A 16,812-nucleotide genomic window follows, 5' to 3' on the forward strand; every position below is an offset into this window, starting at 1 on the left:
CTGATGAGAGTATGATAAAACACACATCTGAAAATCATTGAGATAATCCCATGCCTGTACAGCTGCAAGAATACAATGGCTATCACTTGACTGCCCCCCGCAGACAGTATCTGCAGGACCCTGCAAAGCTACAAATCACCATTCCCTGCAATGGGAAGCCATTAATAATGGTTCTTTCCCACAAGGAAATCGTTTCCTTTACCCCCATCTCTCCCCTCATTCTGAAAACCAGCAGTGTGATGCACATCTTGATACTAAAAATTTGAAAAACTATGATGTTTCAATCCCAAAAGATTTGTCAGCATACAGAATTAAGAGGAGGAGTCAAAACCACCCCAAATCCATAATTATTGGGGGACCGATTTTGCTATGTAAAGGAAAAGAGACTTTCTCCAAAGCAGTTCCCTCTTTATGCAGGCATTGGCAAATTCGACAGTCTCGTCCAAAAAGTACAGATTTTTTGTTGCTGGGGATTCTGTGGGGTGGGGTTTTTTTGGCTGTTTTTGTTTGTTTGTTTGTTTTCACAGATGACATTTACCAATATTTACATCTTACAGTGTTAAAAATATAGCTTCGGATTCAGTCCACAGTACAAGAGAGGTGCAGGGATTAGGGTTTTAAATGCATGTTTCAGCACTTGCAATAAACTGACTCCTGAATTGAATTGAGTGGTTCACAGCCTTAGGATGTTGGCAGAAATCTCCTAAGGGAATTAAATAGCACTGAAGGAAATTAATCTGTCAGTTGTTCTGCTATTTGTCCAAGGGCACTATAAGGCTGTTGTAAGTCCCTGCTCCTTCACTAACTTCCCTGTGCTGCACCTCAGCAGCTCAATTATGCACATACAAATGTCTGTGGGACCACATGATAAATCGTGTCACTTAAACATCAGAAGACCCCTTCCCCTTTCTGACTGCCTATCATTTTGATGTTCTGCTTCCATGATGCAGCCCCATCTACAATCACACTGACACGACTGGTAGGGCAGCAAACAGTGTAGGACCCATAAGTGCTCAGGTTGGCTTCTTTGCTGATACCAATGTTTATCATAGCTTTTAGAATTCATAGTTAGCTGATGCCATATGGATGCAGTGACACTTTTGTAAATCAGGAGACACAGCCTAACCCACAGACAGTGATTTCATTCTATGGAAACTGTATGGCATTTACAGAGAGGTGATTTTCACCTCACAAACTCCGCAGCCAGAGACGATAAAGCTTAGAAAAGGTCTGGACAGTGACAGCAGCATGTTAAGAAGTCTCCTTTTGTCTCACTTTAAACTAGTAGAAGGTAACAAAGCTCTCTTTTGTCAGCCTTGGGTTGTCTCATTGCAAATTAGCTCTCATAAAGAGACAAGCAAGAGAAAGTACCCATAGAGGGATGGGGTAGATCTTTTTCAACAATAGTTTTTGTTGCATCCAGCAACATGGAAAGGCAAGATAAGGGTTTTTATTACCCAGAGGCTATAGGGTACATTGCACTCAGAACACATGCGTAAGTCCCACGAATGCTAGCAGGTGCTGAGCATGCTCAGCAAGAGCAGAACAGAGTCACTGCACTTTCATAGTGGTGTTTATGGACAGGAAACATTTGCTATCTATCGTCTCACAACAGCTTCAGGGATAGTCCTTTACTACGTTCACTTGGAGAAAATAAAATCAGACTAGCTGAAACCATTAACATTATACCATTGTTCAACAAGTCCCATTTGTAGCAGTATTAACACAATGCCTCAGCTGGCCCATCCGAACACAGCAAGCTGACTATATTGAGGTGATGAAAATTTTGGTTAAATCTCTGCAAAATTTACTTTAAAAAGGAAAACAGCAGCAAAATAAGTAATCTAACTTGTAGCAGTGACACTGCACAAGGAAGTGGAAAACTGGCTGAGAAGAACCAGGAGCATGTGTCTCCTGGGGCACAGGACAGGCATTCTCAGCTAAGGCATGGACGCATGCCCAAGATACCAGAAAGGCATGGAATAATTCCTGGATAGTTAAGACCTTCATGTGGCATTTGCAGTAGCTCAGCCTGTCCCAGGCAATATTTGATGCGTGACATCAGGAGGACACTGCTCTCACTCTGCTTTAGTCCTCAGGATCTCACATACATGTCCATTAAGCCTCCCAAATGCCAGAATAAATGCCTTTTAAATGCACCCAGAGTCAGACATACATTCACTCAAAAAGATCAGGAAAAGCTGTCAAACATACAGGGCCAAACTCTCATTAAATGCACGTTGCAGACCATAGTGTTACATGACCAGTCCAATACAACCATCTCATTGCTCAAGGGATCATTCATTGATGATTGCATGAAAAAGGTCTCCTCCTCCAACCAACTCTGCCTATGACTTATCTCTTCCTGTTCTCAGACCTCCCCTACAACAAACCTTCTCCCCTTACTTCCAATGTTCTAGTTCCTCCCATCTTGAAAAATCCATGCCAAAACACATAAGCCACTCTGATATCACTACAATAATTATCTAGCATTCCTTTCAAACAAATCCAGCCTACAAACATCTTGTTTATGCTCTTACAGTGAACAGGAACAACTTCTAAGAACTTTACAACACTTTGTTAGTCCCTTTAAGTAGCTTTGGCAATACTCCTGCTGTTTCTCTTCACAGCTTTAGAGATACCATTCCCTGAAACCATCTCCTAGTTCTCAAAGTACTCCCCTCAGTGTGTCCTCTGCTGAAATCTCCTCATATTTCACAATTTTCAGTTCTCTCCTGTAGTTCCATTGGCCTCTGTCCTTTTTGTTCCTTCTCTTTCCCTTCCACATTTCATCTCATTTGGAAACACAAATTCAGCCATCCTGATGACACACCTGTTCAACAGGGAATGTCAGCCTGTTTCCTTTTATGTGTGTAGCAATTACCCTGAACTCACCATGGCTGAAGCAGTTATCTCAATTTTCTTCTCAAGATTGTCCTGCTCATTATCCTCTTTCCTTGTGACTTGTGAACAATGAACAGCATTTTGCGTTACACCAGCCCATAACTTGAACATCATCTTCATCTTGGTGCTTGTTCTTGATTCTTGTATCTAAGCTATACCTCAACCTGCCAGACGATTTCCACATACTATCACTAACAGGCCATCCACACCATCCTCTCATCTGCAGAGATAAAACTCTCTTGACAAATGCAATCTTTTTCCGCAGTTATTCATCCAAAATGCTGCTTTAAAGGCCATTTTCCTAGACCATCCCTTTGGCAATGTTAGTACTTCCCATGCAAGCCTCTGCTCACTCCCTTCTCTCTTTCATATCAGTAATAAGTTACACACTGTTACCAACTTTTCTAGTTTTTCTCTCACCTCTTCTTCAATATCAAAAGATCAATTTCTACCTCTGTTGTAGCTCCAGGGATGCTATCAGCTCTATTCCAGAGTTTGAAACTGCTTTATACTCTGGTGTGTGGCTTCTAGGTCACTGCAGTCTGTGAAATGTAGGCGCCGAGATTTTGTCTTAGAAATGATTTCTGAAATCAGTGAAATTATTTGCAGTGTGTAAAGTTAAGCATGTGCCTCAGGCAAGGTCTACTTCAGAAATGATTTGCTGGTATCGATATGCAAGTACAACTCATCTCAGCACAACTGAAGCAGCTACTTCTGTAACAGGCAGAGCCTATAGCGATGACATTGTCTTTTGTTGGTATGATTTACATCAGTGCGTAGATTTTTTTTTTTTAAAAAAGCCAAACAAGCTAAAAGAGTGCAGCTTTAGATATTAGGAAGAAATTTTTTACAGTGAGGGTGGTGAGGCACTGGAACAGGTTACCCAGGGAATTTGTGGATGCCCCATCCCTGGAGGTGTTCAAGACCAGGTTAGATGAGGCTTTGAGCAACGTGACCTACTGGAAGGTGTCTCTGCCCATGGCAGGAGGGGTGGAACTGGATGAACTTAAGGGTCACTTCAATCCAAACCATTCTATGATTCTATGAATTCTTTCAGCAAAAGCATTTCCGGCAATAGAAATGAAACTGTGTTAAGGCTGCTGCTAGTACAGAGAAGTTCTAATAAACAAGCAAACAAAAAATCACAACAAAACTCAGTCCAAGAAACCTTTCTGACACAATCTCATTTGAGGTTTTTCCAGGACTGGAACATGCGTACACAAAAATCAGCCAAATGATAAAAACTAAACCAAACACACACGTGTATGCACACGGAGATTCATCTAAAAATTACAAAGTTTTTCTTGAAAAGTATTTATTACTACTGCTGAAGTTGAAAAATTGACAGCCCAAGAAAAAAAAAAGGGAAACATATAGAATGGTTTGGATTGGAAGGGACCTTAACGATCATCTAATTCCACCTCCCCTGCGATGGCCAGAGACACCTCCCACTAGATCAGGCTGACTAAGGCCCCATCCAACCTTCCAGGGATGGAGCATATAGCTTCCCTGTAGACCAATTCTTCACACTATTGCATAAATATATGCAAATCAGGACATTAAAAAATACATCCAAGATAGGAGAACAGCTTAGACATGACATCATCCTTTGGCTTCTCCTGAGACTATCTGGAAGAGCGACATCGCTTAATGCTTATTGCCATAATTACTCATACAAATATAGCACCAGCGATGGCATATAGGTAATGTTGATGTAGAAGTGTCTAATTCATCAGTTAGACACCAGCATTAGATCTCTACAATGCCAAAGATGTGAAAAGAAGTCACAAGGATTTTATAGTATTCTAATGTCAAACATTTTAAATACAAAATATTGTCATTGATGGACCAAAAATAATGCTAACACTAAAAGTTTAGCTCTGAGTGGGTAACTAGGACCACTATGCTTGTTTCCACCATGTTATACTTACTTCACAGTACTGTATCTTACTGATCTCATTAGAATTATATTAGTACAAACTTTCATAACATACCAAAAGGATGAGAATATAATTCTTTTTTCCTGGCTAAAATAACAAATTATTGGGAGACCATAAATATGGACCATCTTGTTCACAGCTACTTTTAAAAATTAAAGCTCCTCTTTAGAAGCACTTCCTCTGCATACTAAAATCTTCCATATGCACATTAAACCAGTGTTGTCGTTGAACTTGCAAGAAACATTTTGCATTGTATGTACAAGGCAGTGAGAGAGGCAGAGAAACTACAGAATGATGAAGTGCGGCTCTGAAACCAAAAGCACTACTGGTACACTCTTCAAAAATCCAAAGATTCTGAAACTGAGACAATAATAAAAAAATGTAGACCAGCATCTCCTAATGAGAGCTCAGGAAAGGGCTGCTGCTGACAGCACATTCACAGCATTGACACTTTTTAATAAATGTAGGACATAAGCAGCAAAGTATTTCTATAGTGCTGCTTTTCCGAGGGGCTTTGCAGTCACTTATTGTCCATTATTTATCTTATTCCTACAGAGAAGCTCTACTTAATGTTAGTTAAAGTTGCTTTGTTCTACTTTAATAGCATTTTTTACATTCTTGAAAGGCTGGCAAATACACATTTATGTTCACTAAATGCGTATCTGTCCCTTTACCTACATTAATGGAAAGTTTATCTGTTCTGCCATTCTTTTTCCGCAATTCATTGTAAATATTCGAGGCTTCAACAGTTACTATTCAGACCTTAAATCCAACACACACAAAAGGAGGGTACTCTACACCACAGGAGTCTAGGAATAACACTGTGCACTTTATAGAGGACAATCTTTCATTGCAGTGATTCACAAAGCTTTACAAACACCCATGAAGTTCCACAGCTCTGTTTATTGAGATTTTCAGACAAAAGACAGGAGTTACAACTGACTCAAGGGAACAAGTCCTAGCTCTTGGCTTCTCAAGCCATGGATCAGACCTGCTCCTAGAAATGATTAGTTCCATTTATTCTGCAAAGCCCAATGTTGCTGCACATTAGAAAATCAGGAGGGATTTGTATAGCCCTGTGGGCCATACCCATTTTTAAGCCTCATGAAAGTGAAGAACCTCCTTTATTTGGCTGCAATTGCTTTACGTCTGTGTTAAAAAAACAGATTACTGAACTTTACATGCCTGTTCCTGGATTTGTAAGTACTCTAGCAACCGTGGAGTGACACTCTTCTTCTAGAATGTATGCTAAAGGCAGAAACTTCCAGAGACAAATAACCCAACAGGGGCTAACTTGGCCCTGTATAAATATATACATCCGATCCATCACAATGAGCATATTTGTTTCCTAACTTTCACCCACGATCCCGTATGGATAACTTTTTACTGTGACTGGTGAAAGTCATGCTCTGCAACCACCTCCTTTGCTAAAATCTCTCCTGTTATGGTGGATAACACTAACAGTACTGGTTTTGTTTACTCTGATATCCAGAACCCTCTGGGCACATAACAGAAGGAAATTTTTTAAACCTCCCAGGGGACATCACTAGTGAGCACAGCATGACTAATTACAGTGATTAGACTAACGGCAGAATATTACACTGAAACAACAGGACATTTGTCACATCCTACCAATGGGGAAAGGCCCACTTCCTATTCCCTGGGCTGCTGTTTAGCTGCCCTACACAGTTTGTGCCCTGGCACTTCTGCCTACAAGCATTCCTGCAGCCGCTTCCTCAGCAGAGAAGACAGAAGAACCCCTGCAAGACCAGGGTGCTTCAAGACAGGCTGATGAGTAGGTCACAATTGTCAGATGTGTCACCCACAGTAAGGTGTTGAACCAGCGTCTCCTCAGAAACTCCCATGGGACACCCACCAAAGCCCCAGCAGGATACAGTACAATGCAGGCAAACGGAATTAAGCACATTTGGCCCTTCTACCACACACTTCCTTGTATGTTACCTATATGCAGCTACCTTCCTGGCTCCTCTTGGGTGGTTACGGTGCTTCCAAATGTTCTGCTCCAGGCTGTTAAGCTTCTCCTATTTCTGCCTGAGTCCAACCTTGCAAAAAAACCTTTCCAATATAAAGATTTCACAAAACATTCACTCCCTTTCTGCTTCCTTTCATTCTTTTTCACCATCTTACTCCCATGCCGATTTCTCCTTTCCCTCTGCCTGGACCTCTGTGAATCTCTCTCTGATACCAGTTGTTCAACGTCACAGGCTCTCTCATGCTCACCTACGCCTCTGAAATTAGACAATGGCTAAATTAAATATCTGTGACTGAGATCTCCTGATGTACTTCAAACTAGTAGGAGAAATGCATGTTTAGTATTGGCCAGCGCCCAAATGCTGGTAAAGCTATTGTATCAAAATCAAAACTATTTGGTCTCATAAAGCTTCATCTTCCCATTTAGCCACCTTTTCTTCCTACCAATTTGCTGTGTCCACATATGTGTCCCTCTGGGATTTTCCTTCTTTCCTTGATGAATTTCAGTTTTCTGATGGTTTATAATTTTTCCATGATAAAAATGACTGACCTAGCATGCCCCACTGGGTAGTTTCTCATTCCAGTCTATGACATGGCTCACAGCTTCCACATGAGCCCGAGTCCTTCAGTGCAAGTCTGAGACCTACTTTCAGTGTATCACTGCACTTACATAGTCTCATTCTTCCTGCTTCTATAATAAGTGCAACAGCTACAGAAATGTTTTAAAACTTTGCTTTGTAGTCTCACTTAAACAGCATGCTAACTTTGCGTGTTTACACTGATTATTTTCTTTCAACCCAGTATGAAGAGTCATGAGTAAAAGTGAAATTATACATTCCCAGAGGGACTTTCTTTTGCTTATTATTTCCCTCTTTTAATGCATTTATTACAGCTTCTGAATCAACAGTGGCAGATGCAGGCAAAGAAGGAAAATTTTAATTTTGCAGATAATAATGGATTACCATACGTTAACATTACTGTAAAACTCACAAAGTGGAAGCGCTCAAGGGAAGTAGGAGCAATTAATGTAGTTAGTTTATTTACCTAACTCTGACATGCTGTTGGGGCATTCAGAAGCAAGTGGAATTGTGTTTACACAGGCAGACCTATAAGGCTTCTTCAATATCACAGACAAATATCCTATTCAGGGGGGACATCAGCTGCTTCAGGCAAATGAAACTATAAAACTGTATACTGAAACAGCAACTTTAAACACATATTTAAAATTTTAAAAACAGATCTCCATTAAAAGAGTGGGCAGGGGTAAAACTTCAATAAAGACATGGTATAAAGATAGTTCTTATCTCTCAAGAGCTCCATATTTCTTGTATTTTGGGATATATTCTGTACCAGTCATGAACAATGTCTGTTTATTATACACTTTTATCATTTTAAAACAAAAATGTTCAGGAAGAAATAAGTTAAAGGCAGACGTAGCTGTCCACTCAAGATAAAATAGTTATATATAAGTTAAAAAAAAAAATCCAGACACTTAAAGCCAAAGCTACCATTACTGTTGGGCCTTTTCAGCAGCAGCAGAAAAATTAGCAAATGCCTCATTTAAATGCAATGACTATCTGTAACTCACAGAGCTGTCTCCTGCATACTTCCAATATTGATCAGAAATCCCAAAATTGAACTATTCCAAAACATGAGATTCATATGCATCTGGAATTCAGCATGTCCAAATGAAGGCAACAACATTGCTGACGATTTAAGAGTCCATTGTTACAATCAAAATGGGTTAAACTAACTTCAAATCCAGCCAGATAGCCTCTGTTGATAGGTGAAAGGATTGAATATGCCATCCCATACTAGCAATGTATGCACCAGGAACTAGTTTGTAACAAAACTCAGAAACTTCAGCTGGTAAAAATAAATCAGCAACAAATATCAAACTCTCCAGCAGTAAAAAAGACAAAGTATCTCTAGTTGTGACTAGAGAGATTAATGCCTTGATGGATTTATTATCAAATTCAGATGATCCGAGCAAATGGTGAAACTGAAGACTGGCAAAATGGCCAAGTGAAATTCTTGAATGTCTTAGAATGACAAGGTACAGCAGAAACCTCCAGCAGCTGAAGTCACTAGTAGCACCTTCTTCTGAACACCACAAATGGCCACTACTAGGCACAGTAACCCAAGCAGAAACCACACACTCTGGAGTAAAACCAGGCAAAAGTAGGCTTGAATGGCAATGTTCTCATTCAGTGTTGGGCAAGAAGTTGGGAGGGGACACAGCCAGGACAGCTGACTCCAGGTGACCAAAGGGATATCACGTACCCTATGATGTCATGTTCAGCAATAAAAGCTCAGGGAAAGGAAGATGAAGGAGGGTCTTCTGCTGTTATGGCATTCGTTTTCTGAAATAAGTATCATGTTTGCTGAGGTCTGCCAGCCTGCCTACAGGAAAGGGCTAAACATCTGCTTGCCAATGGGATGTAGTGAATAAAGTCCTTATTTTGCTCTGCTTGCATACAGAGCTTTGTTTCACTTATAAAACAGAATTTTTTTCACTTTTGCTCTTCAATTCTCTCCTCCATCGAACTAGGAGAGCAGCGGGCACTGAGCAGCTGGCTGGTGAGTGTTTAGTTACTGGCCAGGAAATGGACTTCAATGAACAATATCCATTTAAATGACTGGATTTTCTCTTATAATAAAATATCATGGACACACACACAAAAATGTATTTAGAATATTCCCATTAATCTGCTCACTCTTTCCATCCACTTTCCTTACTGTGTATGTTGCATCTCTTGTTTCACTTCCTACTACAAGCTGATGGGTTGTTTTAATACTATGAACCTGGTTTCCTTGCTGGATGCTACTACAAAACTATGAAATCTCCTTTATTTCTGTTTTATTGCTTATATAAAGCTAGCCAGAAATTTTATTTTTAGATCTCTTTCATTTATATTATTCTAATTTCCATTCAGAGGCTGTTAACACAGTTTGAGTGGAAATGCAAAAAGAGAAGTTGCCACTTTTTCAGCTCAACCAATGAAATAAGAAGAAATCCAAACATTTTTTTAGGCAAAGGTATAAGGAAACTTCATCCACATCCCAGTTTCACAGATCATATCGCTATGCCTCATTACATCAAAGGGAGTTTTCCCACTGATCATAAACTTGTTGCTGCTATTCTAACTAGATACAATTTTCCCTTTTCAGATGTGCCTTAAATGTATGATTTTCAGAAAGAAGTACAGCAGTAATATGTCCCTCTATTCTGCATGTAGAGTTTCAAACAGTTTATGGAGCTCAGCTTTTGGCAGTGTTACTTCCTTTCCCTTAGAAAACTGTCTCTCATTAAATAGATTTGGGCTCAGTGCCATAATAGCTAGATTTTTTTCTAAAATGATTTTTTAAAAAATTATCTTCAAGGCCCTCAATGACATTTCAGTTTGTTAGTTCCACAAAATATCTACCTGCAACTTTACAATTTGAAGTATCTTCATAAAATTGATCATAACGGGCTTTAGTAGCCCAGCATTAACACTTAGAATTTACATTGCTCATTCAAAACATTCATTCAGTGAGAATGTTTTAATTATTTTTTATCTATGTTTATAATGACTGGCTCATGGCAGCCTGAGACTTAAATTCTATTTCCAACTCGTGTTTTTCCTCCCATAAAAGGTGCTTGCAAATGTATTGGCCAAGCTGCTCATTAGAACTCCTGTATCATTACAGGTTTTAAAGAACAAGCAGAATTGAACCAGTGTTTCAGTGTTTGAAAACCAAAATAAAACCCAGAAATAAAACCATATTTAATGGTAACTTTGTGCATTACTTTATACAGAAGTACTAAACCAACTGGACCATACTTCCTACTGTAGTTAAATAGCCATGTAAGATACTGGGGAAAGCTAAAAATTAAAGTAGCAAGGCCAGTTAGTACAGCAGAGCCAGCTGGATGTAACTTGCCCTCTATTACAAGCATTTAACCTCCACAAAGTCAGCAGGATAGAGTCAGAAGTGACTCTAAAAAGTCACTCCAATAACCCTTATTGGTGTTGTTTTTGTCATCTGCCTGTTCCTATGTAAGCATCATCTCTTAGCTATGAGGAAATTCCAGCACATCCATTTGCAGTTTTCCCTGTTCTTGCCAATGCCCTGCCACCTCTGAGTGAATGCAGAGGCAGAATGTAAGACTGATGATCTTGTCTCGCTGTTGAACACTCACCTCTGCAATTCCGGTAATAAAACTGCTGAAGTGTTAAGCCACTTCCACAATCCGCTACTAACCTAATGCAAGGTCCTGTAATGACTTGATCCACACCAGCCACCTCAATCCTTGCTGAAGGACAGGATGACTTCTTCCTAGGGAAATCATATTTTGGTTTGTTTGTCATTTGTTGATGTATGGGTAAACAAGAAAAAAGATATTCTGCAGCATTTCTCTCAGCCATAATGTAAGAAGGGGCAAAAGTAAAATCATGCAATGCAAAAAAGTCAATCATGCAGGACGCTTAGGAGTGCCCTAGTCATCCTTCTCAGTGTAAAGCATTCTTGCTATTGCACCTGTGTTGAAAGCTTTCAGTCTTGATATATATATATTTTTAGAGTAGAAGTGGAAGGATAAGATATTTGTGCAGGACGTAAACAGATTTTGGATGAAAATGAAAGACATCCCTTCTAATCAGGAACAGAGACGAGCTTTCCAGTGATAGCTTGGTAACTAAGCTGATGCAAATAAAATAAGTTTTCTCTGAAATTCCCTCTCATATTATTAAGGTTTTATTATTCTCCCACAGGAGATGAGTAACTCCTGCTGAGTCCTGTGGAGGAAGGCCAAAGTTTGCAGTAGTTAAGATAGCTGCACTTTGTTCCCTAGGAATATGAAACTGTCACTCTCTTTAGAAAAGCTGCATTCAAAATGAGTAATCGAAAGTGCAGAAGTCCTGGTTATTGTCCTATAACATTAAATACAATGAAATCACAGCACAGTCATTGTATTACACACTACAGAGCCTGACATTTTCATTGCTAATGTCACCTACAGCTTAAGGCTTTTTTCTCCATAAATAAAACAGGATATTTTTTTCTCTCATCAAAAAAAGTCTAAGGCTATATTTCACAAAACAATGCCACAGTTGTCACACACTAACCACATTCATTTAATAAAAAAAAGAAGATTCTTTGATCTGAAGCAAAAGCTGATCCTGAGCCACATGCATCTCCCCCCGCTTCTCACTACTTTGTGCTTACTCGCCTTCTCTTCTGGGCTGACATCTCTTTTTACTTCTAAAATAGTGCTAATCTTAAAAAACAAAACCAAAAAAATCAATATGCCAAACAACAAACACCTGAATAATCCTGAAAAAAACAATTTTCCCCCTTAATTTTTGGATCACTTCTTGTTTCTGTTTTATCTTTAAAATAAATTGTTAACAAAACTGATGACCAGTTGAGGGAATTGTTTTCTTTTTCTCCCAAGCAAGCAAAGACTGATTGAGGTGTAATGACTCTCCAGCTACCAGCTGACCACATCTCTATTAGGCTCCTCCATCTATCAATAAGCTTTGGTATGGAAGGCATGGTGATGTTTCACATGCAGTCCAATTCTGGCAGCTGGCTTCATACATCTTCTTTTTTTTCTTGTCATCCACTAAAATCACTGGGATTTTTAGCCAATGTTTAAGACACACAGCAGGCAAACAATGAATTATAACTCTCTTGAAATGTAGTATATGAAAATAAATATTGAAGGAGTAAAAGGGGAGAGTACAGGTTTTTCTCAAAAACATTTGCTGAATCTACAGGATTAAAATGGTTGAAAAGATTCCTTCGTCCAAGAAACTTTGATCTTCATGCCTATGCATTACACTCCGTCATGGTGCAGGTCTTAAAAATTCATTTTACTGTTTCCTCTGGCCTAGTCTTCATGTGGCTTATGGCTTGAAGCCATTTGGGTGCTCTCCAGACAAACAGCATGTTTTCAAGAATTAAAGCATAGGACTATATTCTCTCAAACCATTCTCACCAGGTGACTGTGCATGTTGCCTCATCATTTTTGTTTTCTTTTCACATCTTTTAATATCTTAACAGTGTTTCAAAAAACAGACAGGGTGAGTCTCCTGCCACCTAACTTCTGATGTCCAGTCTAAGCTTTTCCCCACTATTCCTCTTCATCTTGTCAGTAGTGAGAAATAAGCACCTTTCACACAATTCATCAGATCTATTCTTGATACCGTCCGTAAGAGGAGGGTTAATATCTGAGGTGTATAGAAAAGAAAAGACTATTTTGGTTGGAAGAGACCTACAATGATCATTGAGTCCAATTGCCCGACCAATTCACGGCTGACTAAAAGCTAAAGCACATGTTAAGAGCATGTCCAAAGGCCTCTTAAACACTGACAGGCTTGGGGCAACCTCTCTAGGTAGTCTGTTTCAGTGTTTGACCATCCCCTTGTAAAGAAATGGTTCCCAATGTCCAGTCTAAACCTCCCTGCCCCAGCTTTGAAACATCCGTCACCACATACCAGGCAGAACGAGATCAGCACCTCCCCTCTCTCGGGAAGCTGCAGAGAGGCAAGACAGCAACTCAGGCCCTCCCTTTCTACAAACCAGATGAGCCCAAGAATCACGGGGCCCAGAACTACACACAATATTCAAGTGAGGCCACATCAACACTGAACACAGTAGGACAATCATCTCTTTTGACCAGATGGGTATGGTGTTTTTGATGCATTCCAGATGTGGTTTGCCCTCTTGGCAAACTCTCCTATTGAGCCTGCGTCACCCAGCACTCCCAGACCCCTTCCCGCAGGGCTCTTCTCCCAGCCACTCCTTACAGTTGGGAAGTCACTGTTCCCACACTCATGTTCCTCCAACTCAGGGGACTGGGCAGCCCAAGCTCCATCAGCATACTAAAGACTGACATAAAAAAACACATGGAATGCATTCTGCCTTTTCTCATCTCTATGAGTCAGATGACCATCTTCCACAGTATCAGTCCAGTGTTTTCTTTAGACCTCTTCTTACCATTAAACACTTTAAAAAGCCCTTCTTGTTATCTACAAAAAACACTGGCAGTTTCAACACTAATTTGAGTTTTTTTACCTTTCCCGCTGCATAAATGAATCACAGTTTCTGTATAATCCTGTAAAGCTGACCCTACAGTTTCTTTTTTTCCTCTGAGCTCCATGCAGAGTTCCTTGTTCAGCCAAGCTGGTCTTCTGCCCTCCTTGCTTGACTTACGAGACAGTGGGAATTTGCCTGCTCCCTGTGCTTCTATTCTAAAAAGGTGGTTTCTTAAGTCTGACCAGCACTCATGGACTCCCAAATCCTCAAAAGCATTTTCCGAGGTACTCTGCTAAATAGCTCCCCAAATTGCTTAAAGTTTACTCTCTGAAATTGAGGGTAGCAACCTGCTGTCCTTTTTTTCTCACTACACTAACATGCTAAACATTTCATGGTCACTGTGGCCAAGCCAGTGACCTACTGTCACATCCCCCACACAAGTCCTTCTCTGTTCTTCTAGCAAGCCTAGGAGGGCATCTTTCTAGCTGACTAGGAAAGAAGTCATACCTACAAACTTTCAAGAACTTCCAAGACTTGCTTGTTACAGCAGTATGATGTTCCCAGCTCATAATTAGAATAGAATAGAATCACTAGAATCACCAGGTTTGGAAAGGACCCACGGATCATCAAGTCCAACCAGTCCCAACACTCCCTAAAACCATGCCCCTAAGCACTTCATCCACCCATTCCTTAAACACCTCCAGAGAAGGTGACTCAACCACCTCCCTGGGTAGCCTGTTCCAGTGCCAATGACTCTTTCCGTGAAAAATTTTTGTTCTGATATGCAGACTGAACCTCACCTGTGGAGCTTCAGGCCATTCCCCCTTGTTCCTGTCCTCTGTCACTTGGGAGAAGAGGCCAGCTCCCTCTCTCCACAAACCTCCTTTTCAGGTAGTTGTAGAGTAATAAGGTCTCCCCCTGAGCCTCCCTCTTTCTCCAGGCTAAACAAACCCAGCTCTCTCAGCCGCTCCTCCTAAGATGTTCTCCAGCCTCCTCACCAGCTTCGCGCTCTTCTCTGGACACGCTCCAGAGCCTCAACATCCTTCTTGTGGTGAGGGGCCCAGAACTGAACACAGGTATTCAAGGTGCAGTCTCACCAGTGCCGAGTACAGAGGGAGATGTTTGGGAAGTTGAAATCTCCCAAAAGGACTGGGCTACCAATCCAGAAATTTCTCCTGTTTGCCTACAGAATAACTCATCAGTGCTTACATCCTGGTTCTGTGATCAGTAGTGGATGCCTATCCCCATCACCTTTGTTTTCCATCCCCTTAATCCTTATCCAATGGTTTCCAACCACACTCCATTTACTAACTATAAAACCAAACCCTTCCCCTCACATATAGCACAAACACTCCACCCCTTTAGCCTGTCCACGACTATCCCTTCTCACAAAATGCTTGCTTACTTTGGTCAGAGACTATACAAGATGGGCTCAGACGAATCCATTCTGTTGATCCAGGAGGTCCTTGTTCTAAACCACACAGCACTCAGGAAAATCATAGCTTTAGATTTCACCTCCACTTACTCACTTTTGTCAGTGGTCTTAATCTGCTCACAAAATGCGATCTCTGAAGCAGAGTCTTCCATAACCATACATCTGTACGCTACCTGGTACAACAGTGGCTAGCACAGTTGGGAACTACAGCTGTCTTTGTAATCTACAGGATCAAAGTTTAAAAAGTTGACAGATGCTCACGTAGACCCAAGAACACAGTGAGATGTGCTTCATCTAGAGATCACATTATTTAACAGAAGAAAAGTGTGCTCTTCTGTCATATTATCATTCCAATATACCAAACATGACTTCATTGACTATGCGGGGAGAGAAGATATGGTTTGCAGAAGAAGCACTATTACTTCGCCACTTCCCTCACCTTCGCCTCCTATCTACCAAACATTGGTCATTCCCTGCAGCTGCATCCCCCAATTTTAGCCCCTCCACAATAGAACAGTTCTTCAACATGGCACAGTAAGAGCTACTAGGAGCATCCATAACCCTAAGAAACCAATACAGCCTATTATCACAAACTTCTACCCCAAATCCATTCTCAGAGAAATGGGGAGAAACACCAAATATTTTAAACCTTTTTTTTTTTTTTTTAAAAAAAAAGGTTGCAGTGAATCTACTACTGACTTGTGGTGGCTATCTGATACCATGTAAATATTTCCCAGGCCTCACAGGAAACTAACAGAAGAACACAGAACCACTTTTTAAAGCACCTCACATGATCTTTCAAACACAGTCCCATGTATCACGAATTAATATTCTTTCCTTTCCTTCTCCTCTCATCCTGTACTCTTGGTCTATTTAACAACAAACCCACTTTGTACCTCCTATTTCCTCATCAAACTGGAATGAGCTGCTGTGCTCAAATGTACACAATGCTAAACAGTAAAGCAAATAAAGCCCCTATATTAAAATCTGATCCTTAGATTAAATTTCAACTTGCTGGGAATCTCCATCAGAGATAAAAGTGGCAGCATACAGGATGGAGTCTACTTTTTACCAAAATCTATTTCATGAAGGGTCTTTTGTATCCCTATTTTAAATCCTGTTTTCACTCACTTTTTCAGTGTCACCTGCACCCACAATGATGCTACATTTAAAATTTCCAACTTGCAAGACAGAGCTTGAAAAACACCTCTCCCCCATAGTGAGTAGGAGGTTTTCCATGCTGAAAACAGAGGAATACAAGCGTTCATCACACACACAAAAAAGAAACTGTGCCTGTAACTCTTTTTATATTAACAAATCAACTATGACCACCTTCAAAATAGTCCCTTCTGAGATGACACCACAGACTGCCATATGATGCTGCCAATGTTCAAAGCAATTCTGCAGATCAGTTTCTGAAAGGCTGTTGAGGATCTCCATTACTTCTGCTTTTCACACCCTTCTACAACAAAAAAATAGGTCCCTTTGAGCACTGACTGAACTTGGGAAGAGGCA

The 16,812-nt window shown here is 40.4% G+C and overlaps 1 protein-coding gene across 6 annotated transcripts in view; it reads right to left on the bottom strand.

The window, feature by feature from the left end:
• TSPAN4 (tetraspanin 4) overlaps positions 1-16,812 on the bottom strand; it is a 454,376-nt gene that overhangs the window by 260,322 nt on the left and 177,242 nt on the right. The window contains exon 4 of one of the 6 annotated variants that reach the window (XM_054068309.1): positions 11,085-11,159. The exons of 4 other annotated variants lie outside the window; for them this stretch is intronic. The gene's annotated coding sequence lies outside the window, so the exon portion shown is untranslated. Of the gene's footprint in view, positions 1-11,022; positions 11,055-11,084; positions 11,160-16,812 lie in introns of those variants that run through there. One more of the 6 variants, XM_054068310.1, reaches the window with a different exon arrangement.

Source organism: Cuculus canorus, chromosome 5 (assembly GCF_017976375.1).
Source record: "Cuculus canorus isolate bCucCan1 chromosome 5, bCucCan1.pri, whole genome shotgun sequence".
Lineage (NCBI taxonomy): Eukaryota > Metazoa > Chordata > Aves > Cuculiformes > Cuculidae > Cuculus > Cuculus canorus.